The 26726-nt window shown below is 36.3% G+C and overlaps 1 long non-coding RNA gene across 1 annotated transcript; it reads right to left on the bottom strand.

Moving 5' to 3' along the window:
• Positions 1–19261: 19261 nt before the first annotated feature.
• LOC121108480 lies at positions 19262–22671 on the bottom strand. Its single transcript, XR_005843013.1, has 2 exons — positions 22443–22671; positions 19262–21376 (listed from the first exon to the last, which is right to left on the bottom strand). It is a non-coding gene; the product is annotated as an uncharacterized LOC121108480 (long non-coding RNA).
• Between the last annotated feature and the right edge of the window lie 4055 nt (positions 22672–26726).

Raw genomic sequence — 26726 nt, forward strand, 5'->3', positions numbered from 1 at the left:
CTCTTCTCTTCTCTTCTCTTCTCTTCTCTTCTCTTCTCTTCTCTTCTCTTCTCTTCTCTTCTCTTCTCTTCTCTTCTCTTCTCTTCTCTTCTCTTCTCTTCTCTTCTCTTCTCTTCTCTTCTCTTCTCTTCTCTTCTCTTCTCTTCTCTTCTCTTCTCTTCTCTTCTCTTCTCTTCTCTTCTCTTCTCTTCTCTTCTCTTCTCTTCTCTTCTCTTCTCTTCTCTTCTCTTCTCTTCTCTTCTCTTCTCTTCTCTTCCCTTCTCTTCTCTTCCCTTCTCTTCTCTTCCCTTCTCTTCTCTTCCCTTCTCTTCTCTTCCCTTCTCTTCTCTTCTCTTCTCTTCTCTTCTCTTCTCTTCTCTTCTCTTCTCTTCTCTTCTCTTCTCTTCTCTTCTCTTCTCTTCTCTTCTCTTCTCTTCTCTTCTCTTCTCTTCTCTTCTCTTCTCTTCTCTTCTCTTCTCTTCTCTTCTCTTCTCTTCTCTTCTCTTCTCTTCTCTTCTCTTCTCTTCTCTTCTCTTCTCTTCTCTTCTCTTCTCTTCTCTTCTCTTCTCTTCTCTTCTCTTCTCTTCTCTTCTCTTCTCTTCTCTTCTCTTCTCTTCTCTTCTCTTCTCTTCTCTTCTCTTCTCTTCTCTTCTCTTCCCTTCTCTTCTCTTCCCTTCTCTTCTCTTCCCTTCTCTTCTCTTCCCTTCTCTTCCCTTCCCTTCTCTTCCCTTCCCTTCTCTTCCCTTCTCTTCCCTTCTCTTCTCTTCTCTTCCCTTCTCTTCCCTTCTCTTCTCTTCTCTTCTCTTCTCTTCTCTTCTCTTCTCTTCTCTTCTCTTCTCTTCTCTTCTCTTCTCTTCTCTTCTCTTCTCTTCTCTTCTCTTCTCTTCTCTTCTCTTCTCTTCTCTTCTCTTCTCTTCTCTTCTCTTCTCTTCTCTTCTCTTCTCTTCTCTTCTCTTCTCTTCTCTTCTCTTCTCTTCTCTTCTCTTCTCTTCTCTTCTCTTCTCTTCTCTTCTCTTCTCTTCTCTTCTCTTCTCTTCTCTTCTCTTCTCTTCTCTTCTCTTCTCTTCTCTTCTCTTCTCTTCTCTTCTCTTCTCTTCTCTTCTCTTCTCTTCTCTTCTCTCCTCTCCTCTCCTCTCCTCTCCTCTCCTCTCCTCTCCTCTCCTCTCCTCTCCTCTCCTCTCCTCTCCTCTCCTCTCCTCTCCTCTCCTCTCCTCTCCTCTCCTCTCCTCTCCTCTCCTCTCCTCTCCTCTCCTCTCCTCTCCTCTCCTCTCCTCTCCTCTCCTCTCCTCTCCTCTCCTCTCCTCTCCTCTCCTCTCCTCTCCTCTCCTCTCCTCTCCTCTCCTCTCCTCTCCTCTCCTCTCCTCTCCTCTCCTCTCCTCTCCTCTCCTCTCCTCTCCTCTCCTCTCCTCTCCTCTCCTCTCCTCTTCTCCCCTGCCCTCCTTTTCCCCTCCCCCTCCCCCTCCCCTTTCCCCTTCCTGGCAGTATTAATACTTTGCACTATAATCAAAGTGTTGAAAAAGTTACAGTAGCAGACATATAATGAATAGCGTGACATGCCTAACAAAATTTCTTCAGTTCAGATATTCTTTCAGCATATTTGGAAAGAAAAGAAAGAAGTATCTGAAACTTAGGATGAATGTAAGTCTTCATTCTGACTGTATAGTTGCAGTTTTACCAACATAAACTTTGAAAAAATATCCATGAAACAGAAGAAGCCATCTGAAGTATTTTTTTTAAGAAATAGATACATTTAGGAATATTTCTGCTTTTTGAAATTCGTCATTGAATCCCTGATATCGTTACAGGTAGGCATATCTTAGTAGTTACCACTACCAATAGTAGGCAGGAGTTATTCTTAATTGCCACTCATACTATTTGTTTGACAGCACTGTATTTCATCTGAAACAATTTTCCACTCTATACTTTCCTTTCTTTCTGCTTTTCACTTACCCTAGCTGAAACTAATGCAAACTGTTTGCTTAGTTTTTGAAGCTTGCCTAAATTATTCTTAATTTTAACCTCTTTGTACATAGAAGGTACAGTATTTTCTCTCTGAATGATTTTCTCGTGTTTTAACCTCCTTGGCCTGTGTCAACTTACTTTTTAGGTATTTCCTTTTCTTTCTGATGACTAAAATGTAGCATTTCTTTGTTGAACTATCTTTTATATCAACCTTATTGTTTTTCTGCTTGCATTTAATATCCATTTTTGAAGTGATTATTTAGCTAATTACGTCTGAAATCCTTCTCTAGAAGTTTTTCCCTTTGGCTGAGGTATACATTTTAGATTGTTTTTTGCACTTTTGTCAGTGCAGCTGTCTTTACAAACCAGTACTCTTAATTTCTCATAATCTATCCTTTTGAAGTTGAGAACCTTAGGGCACAGTCATACACTCATTTCTGAAATAGATGTAGCAATTTAAGATGTCATTACCCGATGGCTATTCATTAATACCCTTCAGTTGTTTGAAATTATTGGAACTATGGGGACTGATAACTGATGACACAAGCATTTCCAGACCATTTCAGAACAAAGTGGAACAGGTTTGCTTATACTACTTTTATCAGTAGTTTTCATGTCTGTTTTATTTTGTGCTGAAATACATTTCCACACTGAGTAATTATCTCTCAGCTGAAGAGATGGTTACAAATTACCTGAGAGTATTAATCAGAGCACGTTGCAGTCCACCTAACAGCACTTAGGAGGAGTTGACTGGGAGGGACCTTTGGAAGCCATTTGTTGCAGCCGCCCTCTGCATGTAGAATGGTAGTCCATTCATGATCATGTCAGTTGCAAAAGTAACTTGCTACGGTTGGAACGCTTTCGGTGAAGAAGATTCTACAAGGGTATATGGATATCTCTTTAATTTTGGACATAATTGTCTATCATTACATGTCAACGAAACTGACTGAGTTTGAGAAATGTTAATTCAAATGTTAATTAATGAAAAATGTCCATGACTGGTATTCTGGTTACCTGTGACTGCTTACTTGCTTTAAATCCAATGTCATCTTTCTTTACAATCTCTTTACTTTGTGTTATATAAAAATTGCAATGTATGCTGTCAGCATTTGATAGATAACTAGGGAAAATATGGAGCTGTTTCCAAGGATGACATTCACATAATGTAAATGAGCTGCATTATAGTCTGTTGTTTTGGACATACCTATTTGTGCTGTAAAATGCCTTTTTTTTTTTTTTTTTTTGTTAAACCAAGGCCTTTGACATGGTCCCTCACCACATCCTTCTCTCTAAATTGGAGAAGTCTGGATTTGATGGATGGACTGTTCAGTGGATTAGGAATTGGCTGGCTGGACACAGCCGAAGGGTTGTTACCAGTGGGTCTGTGTCAGGGTGGAGGCCAGTCACAAGCGGTGTCCCTCAGGAGTCAGTCTTGGGACCGGTGCTCTTCAACATCTTCATCAGTGACATAGATGATGGCATCGAATGCGCCCTTAGCAAGTTTGTGGATGACACCAAGCTGAGTGGTGCAGTTGATATGTTGGAAGGAAGGGAAGCCATCCAGAGGGACCTGGACAGGCTGGATAAGTGGGCCCACGAGAACCTAGTGAGGTTCAGTAAGGCCAAGTGCAATGGGTCGGGGCAATCCCAGGCACTTATACAAACTGGGGGAAGATCTCCTTGAGAGCAGCCCTGCGAAGGAGGACTTGTGGTTCTTGGTAGACGAGAAGCTGGACATGAACCAGCAGTGTGCAATTGCAGCCCGGAAGGCCAACTGTGTTCTGGGCTGCATTAAAAAAGGGGTGACCAGGAGGGAGAGGGAGATGATTGTGCTCCTCTACTCAGCTCTTGTGAGGCCCCATCTGGAGTACTGCATCCAGGCCTGGAGTCCCCAGTACAGGAAGGACATGGAGCTCTTGGGACAGGTCCAGAGGAAGGCCACTAAGATGATCAGAGGACCGGAGCACCTCTCCTATGAGGAGAGATTGAGGGAACTAGGCTTGTTTAGTTTAGAGAAGAAAAGTCTCTGGGTAGACGTCATTGTGGCCTTCCAGTACTTGAAGGGAGCGTATAAACAGGAAGGGGAGTGGCTCTTTACAAGGGTGGATAGTGGTAGGACAAGGGGGAATGGTTTTAAACTGGGACAGGGGAGGTTTAGGTTGAATATTAGGAAGAAGTTTTTCACACAGAGGTTGGTGACACACTGAAACTGGTTGCCCAAGGAGGTTGTGAATGCCCCGTCCCTGGAGGCGTTCAAGGCCAGGCTGGATGTGGCTCTGGGGAGCCTGATCTAGTGGTTGGTGACCCTGCACGTAGCAGGGGGGTTGAAACTCGGTGATCATTGTGGTCCTTTTCAACACAGGCCATTCTATGATTCTATGATATGATTCTATGATTCAAACACAAGTGATTTGCTCTGCTGATGTGAGAAATGAACACTGAAGTGCCAAGAGAAATACAGTTTCTTGTAATAAGATCTATGATTTTTTTTTCTTCAAATTATTTTGCTATTTGTCATTAGCTAATCTCACTTCTTTTAAAAGCTTTTGTCATTTTCCTGGCCTCTTATGGGGGAGCAGAAATAATAGCCCCATGTTCTGCGTATCCAATGAAATGCTTGGAGCAGATGGAGGCACCATTATGTGAATGACTTAGAAGTCAAAATTTCTTTGCATAATCTGCTCAGGATATGCCCACAGATAGTTAACATCTATTTATAATCACTCACAAATATTTCCTGTTTTATGTATATATAATTGGGGTGGATTCATAAATGATTTATGAACAAAGAAGAGAAACTGCATTTGTCAGATGAATTATCTACAGTAAGAAATTTAACCTAGCCCATTAAAGGGCCCATCTTTTGAATTTAAATGTTATTAGGGTCAACTTGTGTGACAGAATTTTTTAATAAATACATAATGATAGAAGTGGTTTGTTAATGTTTTTCCTTCGAGTCATATTGATTCATATTATGATACATATGTCAAAATAGTCTTCAAAACAGCTTAATTGGAATGACATTTACTCCATGGAAATTCTATGCAGATCAATCAGGGAAGGGTTTTTCTATTACATGACCTTTTCATTAAGATGATGACAATTTTAAAAATACTTTAGCATGAAAATGGTGAAAAGTATCACTAAATGTCCATCAGATTCTCTGATCAGGCCATTTCCAAGCTAGTGAATTTCTTGGTTGGTTACACATCCTCATTTTCATTTAAAGATGCCACAAAATGCATTCACTGCTGGGCAGCAATTAGTGTTTAATCAGGTCTTATGGCTGAAATATTTGTCAGCAGCAATGGAGAGGAATCACTTAGTTCATTTCTGAAGTTCAGCGCTGTCCTCTGTGTAAAGCAATGCTCATTAGCATTCAGGACCAATGCATGGACAGCCTTTCCAGTGCTTTATCTCAGATGGCTCTTTTTATCACTTGGAATGATTAGTGTCTTTACTAAAAAGCTCTTCAGGAATCTTTCTCAAGTATAAATTCCCTATTATTGTTTACGGATCATTTGTTTCCAGTTTGTTTAGCTGTAGATAGGATTTTTATATTAAAAATATCACAATATTCTTTTATTTTTTGGTAACTCATTTTAACTTGAAGATAGAACTGTGCCTCTGGGATTCAAAACAGCTCTCTGTGTGACTTAGAAAAGCACACAAACTGATTAAATATTACAAAACAGTCCATTTTCCATTGCTATCAGGAAAAAGAAAATAAAAGATTGATGTTTTCTCCACTTTTGTGAAATAGAAAAGGGAAGCTAAGTGTAGAAGCATCGGAATAGAAAATGCCCTACCCCAATTTTACCATGAAAGACTTGGAGTTGTTTCAGAGAGAGGAGAGAATCAAATAAACAGTAGTATTGTAGGAAATCAAATGGTGCCTGTGCTTCTTTTCCTCTGTTACAGATGTTAACTGTGATCAATGAGTAAAACAACTGAAAGCCATAGCTGCTTTATTCTACATCCTTGCTGCTGACTGTATTACAAAGCCCCAGCAAAGCCCCATCAGACATTTCTAATATCTGCTGAGAGTGCATCAGTGAATTTTGGGTTCCCACAATTAAGTCTTCAGGGAAGAAAGTGAGTGAAAGCCATTTTATCTTTATTTGCCTTCAAGACTAAAGTATGCTACTCAATTTTACATCTGTGTTACTCTTTACAGAGATTCTACATCATTTGAATAAACAACCATACTCAATTAGAAAATGTCAGAATGTATAGCAAATTTATAATTTTTGAGACATCAGAAATACATATTTTAAAACTTCCTTGTTTTTGTTTGTTTGTTTGTTTTGTTTGTTTGTTTGTTTGTTTGTTTTTGACTGTTGGAATTAGGAGAGTACTTGACATTTGTTACAGTCATAAGAAATTTTAAGACAAGGAAAGCATGATTCTATTGGCAAGTCTGGCTCGTCAAAGGAAGTACTATTTATGTTTGAATTTGTACCTGACTCCCCAGCAAGAATTGAGTTTGGCTTCAGAATGTATAAGAGTTTTATTTTATCAGGATAAAATTGTCTCATCAAGATTGGATTTGATCCATCACTGGACAGCACTGTGTATAGTGTGAGGGAAAAGAAGGCTCTAATTTTCATATTGTTCAGCTTAACCCTTGTCTGCTCTTTTCTTTTTTTTTCACTTATTCTTTCTCTGATTCACCTTCAACAACTTCATAATTTTTTAGTGGTTGTTGCTGAAAGACATGAAGCTGGATAGTAGGAAAGACCAATACTTCAGTAAAAGTTACAATTTCAGAAAAAATAATTGGAAAAAAAAAAGTGCTTCTTGTTTTGTTTTGCTTGTTATTTATTTATTTATTTGTGTGGCCAATTATCTTTTTATTATTCTTCTTTTTATTTTTTTAAAATTGAGCATTAGAATTGCTTTATTTTTTTTAAAATCACTATTCTTATACAAAATTTGAAGAATGGACAAGAGGTAAATTTATAACATATCAACATAGGAGTGAAAAAGAAGCCTTAGATCACTGCAAAAATATAATGTAATTCTTTTCTCACATTGGTCTTTTCCTCTGTGCTTTTGGTAAATCCTTCTGGAGTGCATGCATCAATGTGTAATCAGAAGCTGTTTACGTTTTAGATTAGGATGGGATAGCTGTGCCAAAGTAAGATAAAAAATGCAACTGGATTTATTTTTCTTCTTATTTCCACTGATACTAGCAGCTGAATAATACTTTTCAGTGAATTATAAATATTCTAACGGCAAATGTATGTATCCTATATGACAGAATTTATTATTTTTACAGAGTCTCAGACAGTGAACATTAAAGACAATATTAAAAGATTTACATTTTCATAACTGTTGATTTCTGGAAACAATTGTTTGAATATTTAATCCATACTGGTGAGCTCATATTTTGTATGTTTGCCTTATGACATAGCAAAATGAATCATAATGATGATCCCCTTTTTCAAGGTATCATAGAAATGTAAGGGGAATATTTTTTCCCTTCAAAATCAGAAAGCTTTAAATCTGGAGTTTAAGCGCTACCGATTCTGAGCAGAGCGAGGGAGTTAATTAGTTCATCTTGCTTTCTGTGCTCCTATTTATAGATTCTAACTTAATGTTTACATTACCAGAGAGCAGGTATTTGACAGCAGGAGTTCATCTCACAGTCGTATATAAGCTATCAGTTTCTTTTGTGAAGGACTGCTTCCCAGAGAGGTTTCTCCTCTCAAAGGGCCTACCATAAACTTCTAATGAAAAAGTTTTATACCGTTTCTCTAAGCTGTCAACATCTTTAGGAACTTTAATTCTACTCTCCCAGCGTTGCTTGCTTTCCTTTCTAATGTAGAATGTATGTTTACACTCTACAAAAGTATGTTTTCATATGCAATAAGGACACATATTCATTCTGTTTTTAATTCGTGAGATACAAGGAGTAGATACAGGCTCAAATGAAGCCTCCATGGAGAGGGGATTAAATAAGTCTGTATGTTGTTTTAGCAAGACACTGAAGTCTGTTCACTGAATATAGAAGACCCAAATCTATGCTCATGTTAAATCTGTGCTTAAAATCAGACACTGATGAGAGTAGGATAGCATAGCTGGAGAGGAATATATATGATCAGAAACCCAAATCTCCTAGAAAGTGATTTCTCACCTCTGTACTGAGGGGTTCAAGAAGAAAGAAAATATAAGCAGCTATATATATAACACTTAAATAGTGTTGATCATTTTCTACTTTTAACTTGACTTCAAGGACACAGAAGACAGGTATGGAGATTTCTGAGTTAGTGAAGGTTTGGTTTGGCAGTGTCTCAGCTCATCTGAGCAAAGATGGAAGGATCTGCAGATTGTCAGGATCTGAATCTCATCATTAGAAACCTGAATTTTCTGTGTTGGAAAATTATGTTCTTTTTTCTCTTTGCCACATCTAGGCAATCCCAGACTGTTCACACAAAACTGGGGTTTTGTTGCTGATATGGCAGAAAAATTCATGGACTTTTTTATGAGACTGTCCTGTTATTCTGTTTTTTGAATATGTCACCGCTGTTAATTTAGAGCTTGACTATCAGTGGTATCTCCACCATATTGAGTGCTCAAATTCAAGTGATGACTTTTATTAGATAATTGTTTAAACATTTGGCACATCTAGTAATGGTTTCTGTACTGAGATTATGTATATAATGACCACAATGGGATCTTACATATGTGAGAGTCAATCAGCTAGAAACTTTAGCATGGTATTAATTTTTAGTCCTAAAAGTGCTAATTAGGTAGATTTTTGTGTGTGTGTCTGTCAAGGACAAACACTGCAGTGGCAAGATAACTAGTTTTGCTTAGGTATCTAGCAGGTAGTTTAACAAGAAATTTTTTTTTTTTTTTTTTTTAAGCCTAGTGACTAGATCTGTCAATGAAAAAATGTCATTAGATTTCACTTAATGTCACAAAAATCTAGGGTCTGGAGTACATATCAGGAATGAGTAAATGTGTTAAAGGAAATTGGGAAGTAGAAATAAAAACATCATTTGAAGTGAGACATAAATTATTTCAAATCAGCAAACATAACATTAATAGGAACATATTCAAGAGCACCTTTCCATCAGATATCATGAAGCCAGAACTTAGTAACCTACAGAGCGATAATAAGAATACATTCTTAGGAACTGATCCCAAAGTAATCTATAAGCAGCTCTCAAGGAAATTTGGTGTACCAACTGTTGGCATTATCTGTATTAAAATTGCTGTGATCTTTGAAGCATGTCACAATGGCTAGTAGAAGCCTGAAGTTGGAATTAAGTTTAATAAAGAAGAAATCGTAGATTTACAGCAGTAAAGTTGTGGGAAAGCAGGTAACAGAAGGAAATTCTTAGAGAAGGTTGAATAATGTCTCAGATGGTGTTACTGAGGATCATTTAAACCCGATGTTATAAAAATAAACATTAATATATTTGAAGCTTTTTACCTTAAAAATAAACATCTAAGAAATGAAAGTCAAAGGTTAAAATACTGGTGATTCTGTTATTTCCTGTTCACATTAGGAATTTTGGTGTTGTTCTGGCTAGGATTATGGCAGGGATTATGATGTAAAAGAAAAGATGTTATGAAAACACAATATACAAATCAAAGGTAAACTTAGGATGAAGAAATTTGGGGTTTTCTCTAAGATAGAATAAGCAGCATAGTTCTGTAGGGAGTTACTTAATTCACTCTAAACCAAGATTTAGGATAGGACTTTATAAACTATGATCTATAAAGGGTCAAGAATAATTAATTTCAGACATGGCAAAAAATGTGTTCAAGGTTGACAAAACTGGAAAACATAGCTCTGCAGTAAGAAGGTCATTTAAAGAGACAACAAAAATACTAAAATATTTGACATTTGACTTCTCAGTAGTAAAGGTGATAAAATTTGTTGTAATGGCAGTGAGTGCTTAGTTGCAAAGGAAACCAATAAGTACATATAAGAAAAATCATTTTTAGATTTCTCGTCTAAAAGAAGAATGTACTTTCTTGAATGTGTCTAGAATCTTGTGGAAATTTAGAGTTAGGGTTCAGTTAGAGTTTAAGGGTATTAAATTAGAAAATTAAGGAATAAGTATAAGAAGGTCTTTGAAAAGATTACCCCAGAGGAAATAGGATTTTAGTTATTAGAGCTCTCAGTGACAAAAAAGAAAAATGTTGTAAGGTATTACCAAGCATGAGAGAAACCTGGACTTAGTGGGAGATTGAAAGTCTCCAACTAAAAGGAAAGTTTAGACTGTCATCACTGTAAGGAGTGGAATTCCTAGAGCAGAGAAAATATGTCCCACAGAAGGGTGACCCTAGAAAAATACCTGGATAATATTAGAACTAGCGATGTAAGTGTATCTCAGAAGTGTGAAAAGTAGTCATGAATTTTCTCAAGGAGAAAATGAGACATAAGAATTTGGGGGGTGTGGCACTCATGTGGCACTCATCTTCAGAACTTGGAAGAAGATAAATTTAGTGAACTAAAAGCTATGCAGTCTCATGCTTTCACCTGGGAAAATCATAAAACAAGTCTTCTTGGAAACAAGTTGTCTATACTTGAAACAAAAGTTGGTTCATGAAAATAGTCACTTTGGATTCACTGGGAGTAAGTAACATAAGTCACAGCCAGCCTGGTTGACTTTAATGTTTTGATGCTTTGTGAATGAGTGAAGATAGTTTTCTACCTTCTAGGTATGTTGCTCTGAAAATATTTCCTCCTATTTTCTTTTTCCCATAGAAACTACAACAAAGAACACAACACTGTCTGATAGAGCAAATTCTCAGTTACAAAACATTGTTCTTCAACATAGTCACCACCATTAGCCATGTATTTTTTTCCAGCAAAAAACAAGAGTTTGCATATCTTGCTCATCAAACTCTGCGCTAGCAGAGGTGACCACTGTCACTGTCACCACTGCTGAAACACACCACTATGCTCACATCCACTATTTGATCTCCAAAAAATTTCAGCAAGCATCAGTGGGCATCAATGGGTGCCATTTTTTCTGCACAGAAGATTTCAGTGACATACCTTTGCTACATACACATGTCCACATCAGACACCAGTCTGTCAGATTTTGTGCCCATGTTGCCATCTGTTATGTGGCAACACAATGTAATGCAACACTGGTGGGAAAATTCAGCCTCTACTGCCATACCACCAGCATCCGCCTCTAATGTCATGTACCAGCATAATAAAGTAGGAGGCATTACTTTTGAAGCAACTCTCCTTTGATGTCTATCTCAAATTTAGCAAATATTTTGATCTACTATCTGTAAGAATAATAAGCTGTAGAATACTCCTAATCAAGACAGGATGTCACAGTCCTTGTTCTTGGCCTAATACATAGTTCAAAACACAGCTAAACTAACAACATTGAATTGTAGTGGTTAATAGTTCATACTCTACCAGAAGATGGTTAAAAGCAGAGCTTTTCAGGTGATTTAATCCTGTGATTTAATCCTGGTAGCCTAACACCACAGAGCTCCTCTTTCACTCGCCATGCTCAAGGGGACAGGAGGATAAAATGTGATGAAAAAACTCATGAGTTGAGGTAAACAAAGGGTGACCATTCAGCAATGACAGCCTCAGACAAAATAGGCTCAGCCTAAGAGAGAGAGGCCTTCATGTGGCATGTGGTCACATGAAATGTGCAGGCAAAACTGCAGCACATTTAACATTACAACAGTGAGCCAGGAACCACTGAGACAACAGGAGAAGGGAACAAAGAAACTCAAGGGAAATCCCTAAGAGGAATTAAAGAGTTATCCTGCAAGAAGACAACAAGATGGGCTGATCCCACTCAGAAGATTGTGGTGCACTGGAATAGGCTGCCCAGAGAGGTTGTGGATGCCCCATCTCTGGATGCATTCAAGGCCAGGCTGGATGTGGCTCTGGGCAGCCTGGTCTGGTGGTTGGCGACCCTGCCCACAGCAGGGAAGTTGAAACTAGATGATCTTTGAGGTCCTTTTCAACCCAGGCCTTTCAATGATTCTATGATTCTATGAAATGACTGTTATTAAAGCACCATTTATTATCATGGGAACATCCACATTGCAAAGGCCCTGGAATTAGTCACTGTATGGAGTACAGAGCATAAAAGGACAAGAGCAACTGCCTGACATATTTTCTAAGTGACAATGTGGAGTACAATGTAAAAATTCCTTTAGAATAGAAGCTGTTTACTCACAGAGCTTTCAGTGCACTCTCATAAGCTTGTCCTGCCATACCCTCAGTACCACATTGCTGTCCTTGGTTATCCTTCTTCCCAGAAGACTCAAGGAAGGTTGCACTCTTGTGTGGAGACCTTGAAGGACAGGGAATGTTTGTCTGAGTGGCAAGGGTTCCGTAGAATTACTATAGCATTGTTGGGTGGGATTTTAATAAAAAAATTTATGGTGGGAAACCTAAGAATTTCTGATGCAGGAACAACTGAATGGAAAGATACATCGTCTTTTCATTTGATTAATGCCAGTTAAAGATTTGGAATTTAAATAAAGAATAAGAGAATTTGGGAAAAGTTATTGAGAAAGAAAAACAAAATCTACCTAAGACTTTATGGAGGCAACATAAAACAGATTAGCAAGATTAGGATTAACTATTTTATTAGCAAAATGAACACATAGTATCTTTGAGTATTTGGATAAGATACTACCTTCAGATTTAGTCAATTTGATTGGAAATGAAACCAGTCATGAGATAGTTTTGCTCTAAAAAACTACTTTTTCTGAAATAATTCAAGCCTGCTGTCATGAAATTCAAAACATCTGCAGGGAAATAAACTAGCCAGAGAACAGTAAGACTAGAAAAGATAAATAAGAACACTTATAGGTGGAATAGGTATTTCTAGTAGTTTGAGAGTCTTGCTTGTATTCAGCACAGTCCCCTGTTCTGATGGCAAACTGGTAAATACACTCTGTTTGATTAAAAAACAACAACAAAAAAAAACCAGTCTTGATGTCTTTCTTCTACATCTGCAATAATTTAAACTCTACGGTTACAGACTTCCAATGTTCAAAAGGTAAGAAAAAGGACAAGACTGATTATAATAAGTGAGGTCATATAATATTTTTCTTTTTTTTAAAGATTGTTTAGAAGAAGGAAATAAGCAGAGAGATTCTGGAATATTTCAGTGAACACAAAATCAGAAATACTCATTAGAATAATCTAGATATCAAACTGAAATCAAAATAGCCCCTTCAGACTCTTAAGGTTGCTCTTGGATTTTTTGTTAGTACAGCATCTTTCTGCAAATGATAAAATTACCATATGTTACAGATTCTCTATGGTTTTGGTTTTTTTGTTTCCCCCGAGTGGGATTTTTTTTTTCCATTTTTGTTTAATAGTTTAACCGAGGGCTTGTTGGTTACACCGATGCAACAAAAATGGTTTCTGCTGAGATTAATGCTATGTGATTGTACTGGAGCTAACATAAAAGCATTCTGCATAAGCTTGGAGTTATCGCACTTCTTGTATTGCAGACATATCCTTGAAAGAAAAAGAACAGCAGCTAGTATAATCATGCAGTTCACACTCACACTTACATATCCAGTGGACTCCAGAGGATGAGACCACATTGCCTTCTTTGGCTAAGAAATGGGTAAACAAAATACATAATATCTTAAGAGCTATGACAGAATAATTAAAAGAAAGTTTTCCATCTTACAGGTTGAAGATTTGTCTTTAACAGTGTTGTCATAAAATCATTTCAAAGATAGGGATCTGATCCGTTCTCCTGCTCCAAGGGAGATCAGCATGCTACATTTCATTCTGTGTATTTTTTTTTTTGTTGAATGAATCCAGGAGATATCCAGTGCTGGAGATTGTATAACCATCATACGCAGTATCTTTCAGTGCTGTATAATGTCTACTACTTGAAATTTTCTCTTACTTCCTAGAGTTATTCTTGATTTTCAATACCTGGATGAGTGAAATAGTAACCTTTTTTGTTATTCACCTTATTATTTAAACTTGAATTATCATATCTATATGTATGTGTGTGTATATAAACATACAAACATTAATTATATATACATACATCTATCCACAGTAGATATATATCATTTATTTGCTTATTTACTGGCACAGAGGACCCAGAACTAGTTTGGGAAATCCAGGTGAGGCCTTCAAAACCAACAGAAATTTTTCACATCTGTTATGAGTTTGTTATGAACTGCTTATGGGATGCTGCTAAGAAGGAAGAGGACTTTTAAATATAATCTGAGTGCTGTATGTAAAGTTACCACAAAATTCCTTCCATGTGGCAATAAACAATTGAAATTCTACTGCATCCCTTTGCAGTTACCACAGCTATTTTGGCAACAGAAGTACCTGAAAAGGCATTGTGGTTTAAAAAAGACTTAAATGCAGTCTTGATAAATGAAATTCTATTATATGCAGAAAAAGAGCATATTATGTGAACAAGATTCCACATATTACTTCATGAGAATACCTATGTTATTTGAGCATGTATACATCAATTCCAAATATTATTTAGCCCATGTTCAGTAAAGAAGAACTCTAATTCATTTCACCAAACAGCCTCTAGCTCAGAAAGAAACTGTAACTGTGTATATGCAAGTGTTTGGACATGTGCATTATGTGTGAGGCTGCATGAGTTCAATTTAGGGACATTCAGATGTTAGAAATATGAAAGTTCATTTTGAATTAGAAAAACCTAGGCGCTCTGGTTTTGCTTTGGAGAAGATGGAGAGCGATACGAAGAGAATGCAAATGTTATACCTCATTTATTTTCATTAGAGTAAGATCAGAGAAAGTAGGAATAGATGAAAAGATGCTTACGGAGATTGATGAGATATTACTCAAACAGTAAAAACAACCTATGTGTACTGAGCATAGTTCTTTATAAGAGTCAATGGAAGTATTTTCTCCACAAAAAAAAAAAAAAAAAAAAAAAAGCTCCAGAATTTTTGTATTTCAGCTCAGTGAAAACAAAAGTTCTAACTGGGCTGCCATAAACTCAGGAAGAATGAGGAGGCATCTGTAATGATGTGAAGACAGCCGCTGTCTTTTGCCTGCAAAATCAATGCTATGCAATTCACTGTGGATTCTTGACAAATGTCTCAACTTCAGGGTGGGCTGGATGGTCATCACAAGGAGGGATGGGCCTCCTCATCACAGCCTCAGTGAAGCAACCAGGACATAGCTGACATGCTTTACTGTTGCTGCTTACACACCTGTGTAGTGCATATTCATATGGATGAGTGTAGCGTGTTCAGGCTGACTGCATTCCCTGGATGTGCTCTGCACTGCTCTTCCACTTTTGCTTTCATCTCAGATTTCCTCAGTGGAAATCTCACAGACCTTTGTAGAACAAGGTCATCTGTGAGAAAGAGAGGGAAAAACAGACTCAAGAGCAGTTCCAGCACATCTTATTAAAGACAGAGTTAATTGCTATGAGAATTAAGGCAGCAAATAAATGACACATTCACTATCAAGACCCTGAAAAGTCCTGGCACCACTGTCCAGGACCAAGAAAGAGGTCTTCTTGGAAATACAATGATAAAGCGGTATGACCTTCCAGGTTAGGGGCATCAAATTTGAACAATTTTTTGAAGCCCAATCATAATTTTGAAGATCATTCTTGAATTTCTTTGTTGGATTGAAATAAAACCCATTTTAACAATGCCTGTTTCATTTTGAACTTGATATCCTAAATTAAATACTTCTAGAGGTAGTTATGTTTTTAGTCATTTAAGCCTTCGTGGAAGGCTATAATAACCAAGAATGATGTAACAGTGTTTATTCTTTATCTATACATCAATTTTTGATTCAAATAATGAAGTGACCGTGCTTCCCATGTATGAAATATTTATATCATTCTTTCCTAGTGTGATCTTTATTTCTCTTATGGTAGTGTTTCATAGAGTGTTATACGATTAATAAAACTTGTAATATTCTTTCTATGTGGATGTTAAGCTTTACTCATACTGAGAATTTTTTGATAACTTGCCCTGTAATTAAAAGTGCTTAAATTGTATATAGTCAGTTATACTTTAATTACATTTACACTAATTCACTTACAAATTGCAACTAGAGGATGAGAACACTCTGAGTATTTTATGATGGAACTGGATTCTGCTAGTAACTGTTAAAATGTGAGGTCCATGTTTAAGATTCATCAGTGTGGATACTGACATAGAATTTGGCTGAAAAAGAGATGCAGAGTGATTTCAGTTCTTCTAATTGAAAGAAAAAGGAAACATTGCAATTCTGTAAATAGTACTGTCTTGTGCACAAAGTAACTTTATTATAATGTATTAGAAGGTAGTAACTTCAACAGGCAGTATCTTGTTGAAAATAAAATAGTATTTTTGTAGCTATTAATGTTATTTAATGTGGCTCTCGTGTATGTTTCAGGTGATTTAAAATAAGTTTTTAGGATTTGTAATTATATTAGTTTTTTTTGTTTTTGTTTTTGTTTTTTTTTTTCCCAAATGTCTGGGAAATTCAATCTTTGCTTTTTGAATTTATAGCCTAGAAAACCGCACAAACACCTTGCTTGTAACAGCCTGGTTTGTGTTCACCTGGATCATTTAGCACTGCAGCAGACTGTGCATTTAAAGACAAGTAACAGTGACTCAGACTGTAAGACTGAATTAAAGATAGAAATCAATTTTGAATTGTTATAGACTTTTCTGGGGAGTTCACATGATGCTCTGAGTTCTGAGGGTTTCTTTCTTTCTTTCTTTCTTTCTTTCTTTCTTTCTTTCTTTCTTTCTTTCTTTCTTTCTGGTAGTTCCATCCTTTTTGAAAATTTTTGGGACTTTACAAACAGAGGCCTCAAGTTATATTATGCAAAGCACAACACAGCAGTCTCTTTATCAGTCTGTGAAATGCAGACACTTATTCATAGTGCAGTATTTCTTAAAAAGTATTTTGCCAAGATGTTGTTCGTCATGCAGGTGTAACAGATATGTCCTATAAAAGAGTGCTTAAACTTCACATATTGATACCTCAATCATTAACAAGCAATTTACATATGTGTAAATAGTAGCTTAAGGTATGATCAGTATTACTTCTGCAGGAGCAGACGGTTGCTTTTCAGATGTTTGCAGCATCCTTAATGAGGTACCCAGGAATTAGAATCTCTGGATTCTGTGCTTATTCGTTTTAAGAAAATGGTAGCTTACAAAACTTCACTTTCCTGATAAAGCCTGTGGATTATGCTAAGCAAGCAACAGAGCTAATCTTGCTGTTGAATTGGTGATTTTGTAAAGAGGAACAAGAGATTAAGCAGAATTTGAGGAATGTTGGAAGTCTGTTATAAGTTCTGAGTCCAAAGTGGCTTCTGCATCCCTGGGTAAGCCCTCTACATCAGAGATGCTGGGTTCTTGCACTCTGAAATTCATGTTTTTTTTATCTGTCAGTGGAAATAGGTATGCAACCCAACACTCAGGAGTTAATATCAGGTTATATTTATCTTGTCTGTTTCAGCAAACATCCCAATCTGTCCCTGGGAACCAGGGAACCAACATGAGGTATGTCCCTGTCAGGTATGTGAGTTGCAGAGAAAAGAGGGGAAGTTGAGCTGTCAGAAGAAAAGCTGTTAATTTCCTTATATAACTCTATGGTCAAGGCTTCTAACTTCAACCCACCAATGGCACACAGGAGCACCTCTGCCTTTTATCTGGGAAGCTGCTATGTAGGGATAAAGAAAGGAACAGGTAGGGTCAATCTCCAGTCCCGACTTCATGATGCCTTGCCCAGATAACATTTGTATCTAAGCAGGTTCTTCAGCAGAGCTAGCAGGAGCCCAGATTCACACCTGGCCAGGCAGGGTACACCTGCTCTTTGCAGCCAAACAAAGAGATGTATTGTAAAGGTTATTCTAAATTTGCACAAATTACTGACAGTGTAAAATGCATTACCAGGGACAAGCATGGCAGTTCCTTCTGCCAAATGTAAGGTTATCATTTGATATCAGAACATTTCAGATAGGTCTCAGTATTGCATTTTGTGTTACATAATACAGGGAGTATTATTCGATAACCTCTGGAGACAGAATAAGATAAGAATTCTAGTGGTACTGTTGCTCAAGTTAATTTAGTTTTCTTTAGAGTAAATGGGATTTATTGCATCAGAAAATGCTGAAGGTGAGAGGCTGAGATGAATTCATATATTTCACAAGCAAACAGTGTGAAGTAAAAGCTTGAAAACAGGAGTCAATAAATACAATTTTTAACCTATTTAGATCCAGATGATGGAATATTTGTGGTCAAAAGAAACTTCTAAAGTTTATCTAGCCTTACCTATGAACAAGTCAAATCTGCTTAAATTATGTATGGGCTGCTCAGGGTCTTGTGGAGTAAAATACCTCTGAGGAAATTCCACAATTTATTTGGATTTCTTTGCAGGTAATATATAGTTACTTTCTCTGATTTAAGGTTGTTTATATTTTTCATTAAGATAATAATAGACTATTATAGCATCCTGGCGTTTCTCTGCTCTTGGTTTTGAATTCATAGTTTCCTCAAAAAAATACTCAAAATCTTCTTGAAACTAATTTCTGGAGCTTCAATGTGTTAAACAAAATGTTGACAATGGAATTTGTTACTTACTGTTTCTTCAGAATAATCCATACTGTCTATAATGTGATTTTTGAAAAACTGTACTTATTTTTACTTTTTTTTTCTTAACACAATGATCTTTTGCATGCATTTTATAAAATGGCAGTAGACAAATATGCCATACAGTAGCTGTATTCTGAACTCTTTAGCTCACTTACCGCATGATTAAAGGGCTATATAAAACCGTGTATAAAGCATTGTCATCTTGAGCCAGATTCCTTAATGAACATGACTACATAGAAATGGCTATGGAGAAAATCTGGAAAAGCAAAGAAGGATTTTCTTTGACTAACAGAGTCTGGTTTGCTTTTGACTTATTTTCTTTTGTTTTCTCTGGATTTTCAACTTTTCTGCACTTTGCCTTTGACCACAACTGAGTTGATCCTATGACAGTTATATAGAGAATGCAAACTAAAATTTCATTCAAGTAAGGTTTAAATGCACTGTGGGACTTCTTGTGAGCTTGTTGCACCACACCAAATTTTTCCCTATAAATGGGTTTATCTGAATTGCTTTTCTCAGCCTGGACAAGATTTTGCATCTCAAACCTAGTATGTCTTTTATTGACATGCGGATGTTTCTTTGAGTCATTGTTATAAAGGACTTGCTGACAAATGACTCCTGATGGAGTACAAATTGAAGACCACTGGGAAATCCAACATTGTTTTAGAAAAGCTGTCTAGTGTGAGATATGATTGATCGCCTTCCATAGTATTGAGCTGTAGCAAAACTACTGGTATTTCTGTTTCAGTTCCATTTTTTATTTGAAAATTTCCCAGACAAGGTATAGATCCAGCTTCGTCTTACTGATGCTACTCTATCAAACAAAGATGCATATCATATACATTAAAAAAAAAATGCACCACTGAATCTCTTGCTCAGGAAACATTTTAGGCAGGATTTCTCTTGATATACTGGCTTGAAAGACATAACAGTATCAAACAATACTTCAGAAATATTTGTTATTAATCTGCTATTCAAAATGGAAGTTCAGCTACCTCAGGATTTTCTAATTTTAGAAGATGTAGATTTTAGGTTGGTTAAATCTAATACAGCAGGAGAGACTAGACTTGATTTTAATTTCTATTTTCTTAAAAAAATGTTCAGGCACTTTGATGCCTGAAAAGATGTAAGCATTTAGTGAGTCTCTTTATAATATGGAGCTATATATAACACAAGACTTGTCCTATTTTTGTTTATCAACAGATTTTTTCCCTGCTAATTTCCAGAGGCAGAATTGAATATATGTTCCTTAAAATCACATAATCTGTTTATTATAAATATTCCTACAGGATGCAGTTGCAAATCAGAAGTTTGAGAAAGCATGATTCTCTAAATCTTTCTCTATGTTTCCTTGTGAGGCCCTGTCTAGAATACTGTATCTAAATTTGAAGCCCCCAACAGAAGGAAGATATGGAGCTGCTGGAGCAGGTCCGGAAGAAGCCACAAAGATGATCAGAGGGCTGCAATAGCTCTCCCGTGAAGAAAGGCTGAGGGAGCTGGGCTGTCTGGAGAAGAAAAGGAAGTCAGAAGGCTCTGGGAAAGCCTCATTTCAGCCTTCCATTATTTAAAGAGAGCTGCTAAAAAGGGAGAGTGACTTTTACATAGTATGATAATGGTGGAATGGGGGGAATGGTTTTAAAGTAAAAGAGGCAAGATTTAGATTAGATTTTATTCACATTTTTTATTCACAGGGTGGTGAGGCACTGGAACAGGCCACCCAGAGAAGCTGTGGATGCCCCTCACTGAAGATATTAAATTTCAGGTTGGATGGAGTCCTGGAAAACATAATCTGGTACCTGACTTAGCTGCTGGCAACCCTGCCCACAGCAGAGCTTTTGGAACTAGATGCTCTTTAAAGTCCCTTCCAACCCAAGCCATTCTATAATTCTTTGATTCTATGATTCTACACGATTCTTGTATAAAAGCTGATAAAATTATGAGCAAGAATTTGGAGCATTTGAGTAGCTTCCATAGGAAATTCTTGCTGTCTGCAATTGTATTACACAGAAAATTATGTTGAAGAACCTGTGTCCTGAGTAGTGAGATCACTAAAACAGTCCTAAAATGTAGGAAATGTAGGTCCCAAATCTTTTTTTTTTTGTTAGTCTCAGATTTCATTATTTATGCTACTAGCCTTCAGCCTGTTTCGGCGGTAACACAAAGTTATTTGTAGAGGTATTTGTTATGAAAGTATATTATTAATGAAATTCTCACAACTTTCAGGGCACTGAAGAGGGTAAAAATATTGTTTAAGCTAGAGGAATATGCTGAGTAAAGAGCATAATAGGACTGTAAACTCAGATAAATTTTCAGGGAGAGATGAAGGGGCTGTATTAACTCTATTTAAGGTGGGTCCATCTCTGAGGAATAGAAGATAAAACTGTGAGCTGACACTGTCACACTGCATTAAAAAAGTGCTTCTTTGCAAATATTTACAACATTTGTTGGTCTTTTAGATTGTTAGTGATTTAAAAAGAAAATGACTGCACAAGTCCCATGAGATCTTGTTCTCTGCAGTTTGTGAATGGTTATTTTATCAATTTGTGTCTGTAGCTCAGTTAAGTTATGGAGGAAAAATGCTGAATCTTGGAATTTCAGCTCAGGTATACTATCATGAAAGGTTGATCTAGGGTCATTTTGTAAAATAATCCCTACATTAGTTGGTTTTTGAGACACTTTTGAGCCCTAAATGATGATCATGAACTTTTCCTATGTAGTTCTTGTATTCTACATTGTAATGCTACAAGTATTAGCCAAAACCAGACCAGAGTACAACTTGTCAGAAGTCTCACATCTCTTTCTTTCTCAGAATGTTGCTGTTTCTTCCTTAGCTGTGGGTACAGCAAATACACTGAAAAACAAATAAGAAGTAATTGTGTTAAATGTCATGCATAGTTCCTGGGGAACCTCAGATAAACAACAGCAATGAACGGCATGGGCAGAGAAGCTCAGCTAGCACATTGACTTCTGTACAGGGAAAATTTGAGCATAAGCTTTCAACAACACTGACTGGGAAAGTTGAAGAGCGGGATTCACCACTTCTCATACCCAGAGATGAGTATTTGATAATGTTGCAAAGACAGGTATCTGAGAAAGAGTGTTTATGAGACTGAGAATAGTCCTGCATATGAATGCTTGCTTTTAATGTAGTATAATTGGATAGAGACATGAGAGTGCTGCCTCATATTTAGAAACATGCATATTCTACTGAATATCAGAATCTGATTGATATGAAAAATATCATTTTATGCCCTTAATCAGATTGCATCTTTTAAACTATTCATGGATAAAAAAAATGCTGTAATATGCATATGAAGAATAAAAGATCACCCCCCCCCCCCTCATCCCAAAAACAAAAACAGAAAGCAAAAAGCAAAAAACAAACAAACAAACAAAAAAACCAACCAACCAACCTACCAAACAAAAAAAAAACATGTTGGAAAGAGAGTTTTTTCCATGGGCCAAATTCCAAGTTAACTCACAACTCTGGCCAATACCACTGAAGTTAATGAGGTTTAAAAGGGTGTAAGTTAAAACAGACTTGGACCTGTATGTTTCCAGAGTTGTCCCTTGTGTCTTACCACAGAAGGAAATGATTTGATTTTTTTAAAAACAGATTCTGACAGCTGGAAGTGGAAGTTAATGTCTCTTTTCTTGCCAAAATTCATATAATTTGAGGTGGAAAAAAATATTTTATAGGCTATGATGAAACTGAATGCTCATTGGTTGCTATGTTAAAATGAAATTGTCTTCTCCAGATTGCAATTACAGTTAGCATAATGATACATAACTGCACATTTTTTCCCCTGGTATGTATTTCCTTGCTCTCTTGACATTATATAAATTCCAAGTCTATTAACTACATTACAACATGAAAATCTATGTACATTAATTGTCTTAAAATCATTGTTACCTACCTGGAGAAGAGAGATTTGTTATATTTGCTGCAAAATTTCTTTGATTGCTGTAAATATTCAAATCTCCACACTCAAGCTGTTAGTATAGCTCTTGACGTAAATGTATGAAGTATACTAAATATCTGGAGGTCTCCTTGAAGTCAATGGAAAATAATTCCAAGCTCAGCACCTTTAAAAACTGTGCCATCTGGCCAGGCTGACTCTTATGCTTGTGGTGTGTGTGACAGAAGTGTTTGCCAGCAACAAACATGTGGTCTCTGCTTCTCTCTTTTTTTTTGACAGAAATAGAAAAAAAAAATCTGGACAAACATAAAAGGCAGAAGGTGCCAAGCAGAAGATCAGATAAAGGCATGAAATAATAGAAAAAGTAATCTATTTTAAAATAAATACAATAAATGAGTAGTAATACTTCCCATAATATTATTATTCCCTCAGCTTTTCCAGTCATTCCTATATAGTGGTAAATCTTGTGTTCTTAGAACCACAGGCATGCTTAAGTGTAGACCTTTATCATCAATAATGACTCTCTTGCCAGTAAGGAGGATATTTAGCTGCCTGTGGAAACATTGGTACCTTGGTTTGAGGAAGAAGGAAAAAGAGAAATCTAGGGAGCAAGGGCAAAAAGAGCTGTGGATAGAAATTAAAATAGGAAGCCAGGTAATGGCATTAAGAAGCAAAGTTTTTCAACAGTTTTATTCTCTTTGAGCAGTTTGGTAAGTGCTTTCTTTACTTTGCACATTTAACTTATTTTTATTTAAAATGTAACTGTTTAATTAAAGGCTTCAAAAGCTTGAGGGAAACAGGTTTTTAGTATCTGAATACCCACATCCTTATCTGAACAGACACTTTAGCTTTTGGCCTCAAAATATTTCAACATGAAGCTCTATTATCATTAAAGAAAGTAGTAAAAACTGGAGCTGGTTGATAATGGTTGCAGTGTCAATTCAGCTCTTCCAAATTTAAGGATTACGTGTTAATGGAATTACATGTTGTTGAGGAATTAATTATGTATGCGTTTGTGAATAATGAAAGTAATGAAAGTAAATGAAAATAATGTCTGATATATGCTTAAAGTTGCGACACTTCTATTTAACTGACAAAGCTTATAGCGTATTCTTGTGCTTCAGAAGGATGCTTTGGTTATTTCATACACATGTGAAAATAGCATAATATATTCTTATTAATGACGTTTCAGGCTACTGAACTAACTATTAGAAAAGGAAACAAGTGTCTTTTCTAAAAAAACAAAATTAAATGTCGTACTGTATAGATCATCTTTCAGATTACCTGATGGCATAGGCGTGTAATATTAGACATTCACTCATGGTGAATTGCTCTAAAGGTTTAAAAGATTCATACAGACTTTTCTTAATAAACAAATACCTTAACTGCATTCATATTTAGGAGCAACACATTCTGAAAAAAGTCAGATTGTTTGGAGTATAGATACAACTTGACAGTGATTATATGGTGTGTAGCAAGATGATGTCTCAGCTATCACCGTGAGTCCAGAAAGATTTAAAAATGCTATATTCAGAAATAATGAGCTCCTCTGATTCTTCCTCCCAACAACTTCAGAGAAGTCACCATTACGTCTACTTGGTCAATGGAATACAAACTATAATTATAAAGAGAGTATTTTCAGCATATTTAATGCTGCTCTCCTCACTGAGAATTAATAGCAGAATAGTTTGACACTTTTAAAAACAGACTGCAGTCGTCTGCAAGAGCAGATTTATTACATGGCCTACAGGAAATCTGTGTCCTTCCAGAGAAGCAGCTATGATCCACATAATGTGCTCTGGGACATCAAAAATGGCATCCTGTGCCTGTTTTAGCCACTAGATCCAAAATTATCTTTCCTTTCAACCAAAAAAGAGAAATTCCAATTCAAAATAGACTTTTGTTTTGTTCTGTTTTGTTTTGTTTACGGGAAAGGCACAGCTTTTTTAAAACTTATTTTCAAAGTAGTGAAGAGGTGAAAAGAATGGCCTCCGCCAAGTACCTATGGGCAGGGATTTCGTTTGAAAAGTGAAACTCAGTTTATGCAGTGGAAAATGTACTTCAGCCCTTTCAATTTTATGAGCAAAGTGCCCTAAACAAATAGATCTAGTGTTTATCCCAGGAAGCAGAACTTTACCACATATTTAATACCCCTTTCTGGGGTGGATGTATAGTCAAGCCTGTATGCATGTGTAGACATCATGAAAGTGAAAATCTCAAGGACTTATTGGTATGGGACAGGGTATGTTGATTACACGTTTCTATTGCTTGGCTTTCTAACTGGATTAAAGACACTTAAGTTCAGTACAATTTGTTGCAAATTATTCATCTACTGTAAATTATGACAAAGGCTAATCACATACTAAATAAGAGTAAACAATTGTTTATTTGCTCCATTTTAAAATTCCCAAAAGGAAAAATATAGTTTTTTTTTTTTTTTCTATGTTAAAAGAAATGACGGCAGTGCCATCCTTAAAAATACCTTCATTTGCTTCCTCATTTAGGGTGAATTCTCAGTGTCTGATGTACAATACCAGGTCTACTGCAGCTCTTTCCAAACCACTGGGTAGTTCAGTTTAGACCAAAAAAAAAGTACATTTGTACAGCAGTGTATACTGAACTATGAGGATATGCATTCCACTCACGTTTATTCTACATCTTATGTGAGAACACGAGTGTTTCACAACTGAATTGCATTTGAACAGAAACTACAGATTACACTGTCTGATTATGATTTGATTAGATAGATTATCTTTAAATGGCTTTGAGCATGCCCAGTGAACTCTTCAGTTTCCAAAGAAAAATCACAAAACATGCTGCCTCATCACTGCTAGTAGACCTGATCCCTTACATGATTACTACCTATTACCACCATCTAGCCATGATATTCCTGGCTGGATCAAACCTTCTGGTTTTGTTATTAATCTTCAATGTACTTTGAAGTGGTTGATCTCAGTCATAAACTTAACAACTCTGGCAACTGCTTCCAATGATTTTATAACCCTCTTCAGTTAAGTAGACCATTATTAATAATATCTTCTAATAATTGTGCTAGTGCAAGTGTTAAGCACATTGAATTTCAATACAACTGTTGTTTGATTGGATAATCTGAACAAGTTTTGGTTGAAATAAATTTTTGGTACTTGGCTCACATTCTCAGAATATCCAATGAAAATTCTCGTAGAAGTAGGAATGTGAACTCTTCGTTAACTGGTGAATTTCCAGGTCTATATTCTGTTCTCTGAAAATGTATGTGTGGTAGTTGATTCTGTTGCTCCTTAAAATTTTGTAATTATTTTGTACCCTCTACAAAATAAATTCAATCAGATGCTCTATTGACTATGGAAGATATCTGGCTCTCAGCTATTTCTCATTATTACAATCAAAGGTTATGTTTCATGATGAGTACCCTGCTTGCAAATGAGACTTAGGAAAATAGGCTTCTCATTTGAAACCAAATTCTGTTCCCTGGATTTTCAGTCTCTTAAAGATTCTTTTTGTAAGTTGCCTATGAATACATTCCAACTTTTCAGAATTTAAGATGTTCATTTTAAATGGCACTTGAGCTTTTAATTTTGGTTATGTATTATATGCATGAAAAGACCTCAATGAAATTAGGCAATTTGTCTGTGGCTGATCCCAATCGAGAAACAAACTTCTACAAGATGCATGAAGGATGGAATACTGTCAAAAAACAACCACACCCACGAGGTAGGAATAATCACTAAAAACACAACTTTTTTTTTTTAATAGCACTATAAAATGTTTTAAAAGTGGATGTTTTTGTAATTTACAAAGCTGAATACATAGTGACAGAGAAATTTGATGAATTTTCAGCTTTTGTCCTCTCACAGTCATTCCAGAAAAGCTTTGCTTCTACTCTTAGAAGGCAGTATTGTATCTAAGAATCAACTATGGGAATGGTCTCAGGAAGAGCATTTGCTTAAACTACCAAGATAAACCTAGATCCAAGCCATTCATTACACTATCATCCAACTGCTTTGGGATTCCTAAAATGAGAGATTCCACAAACACCCAGGACAATTTATCCTAATAATTCACAATTCCTGCTTTATCTGGAGCTAAACAATTCTAAGACAGTTTTTCTTTTCTTGTGTACTTTCTGTACCTCTTCTACATCTTGCTCCTTTGTTCTGCATTTTCATCATCTGGTTCTCAATTCCTTCAAAGGGTAGTAACAAAGTGCATATTCAGTGCTAATGTGGAGCTCACTGAAGGTAGGTTTATACATACTGCCTATTTTCTTGCTAAATCATCACA

This window comes from Gallus gallus, chromosome Z, assembly GCF_016699485.2.
Source record: "Gallus gallus isolate bGalGal1 chromosome Z, bGalGal1.mat.broiler.GRCg7b, whole genome shotgun sequence".
NCBI lineage: Eukaryota > Metazoa > Chordata > Aves > Galliformes > Phasianidae > Gallus > Gallus gallus.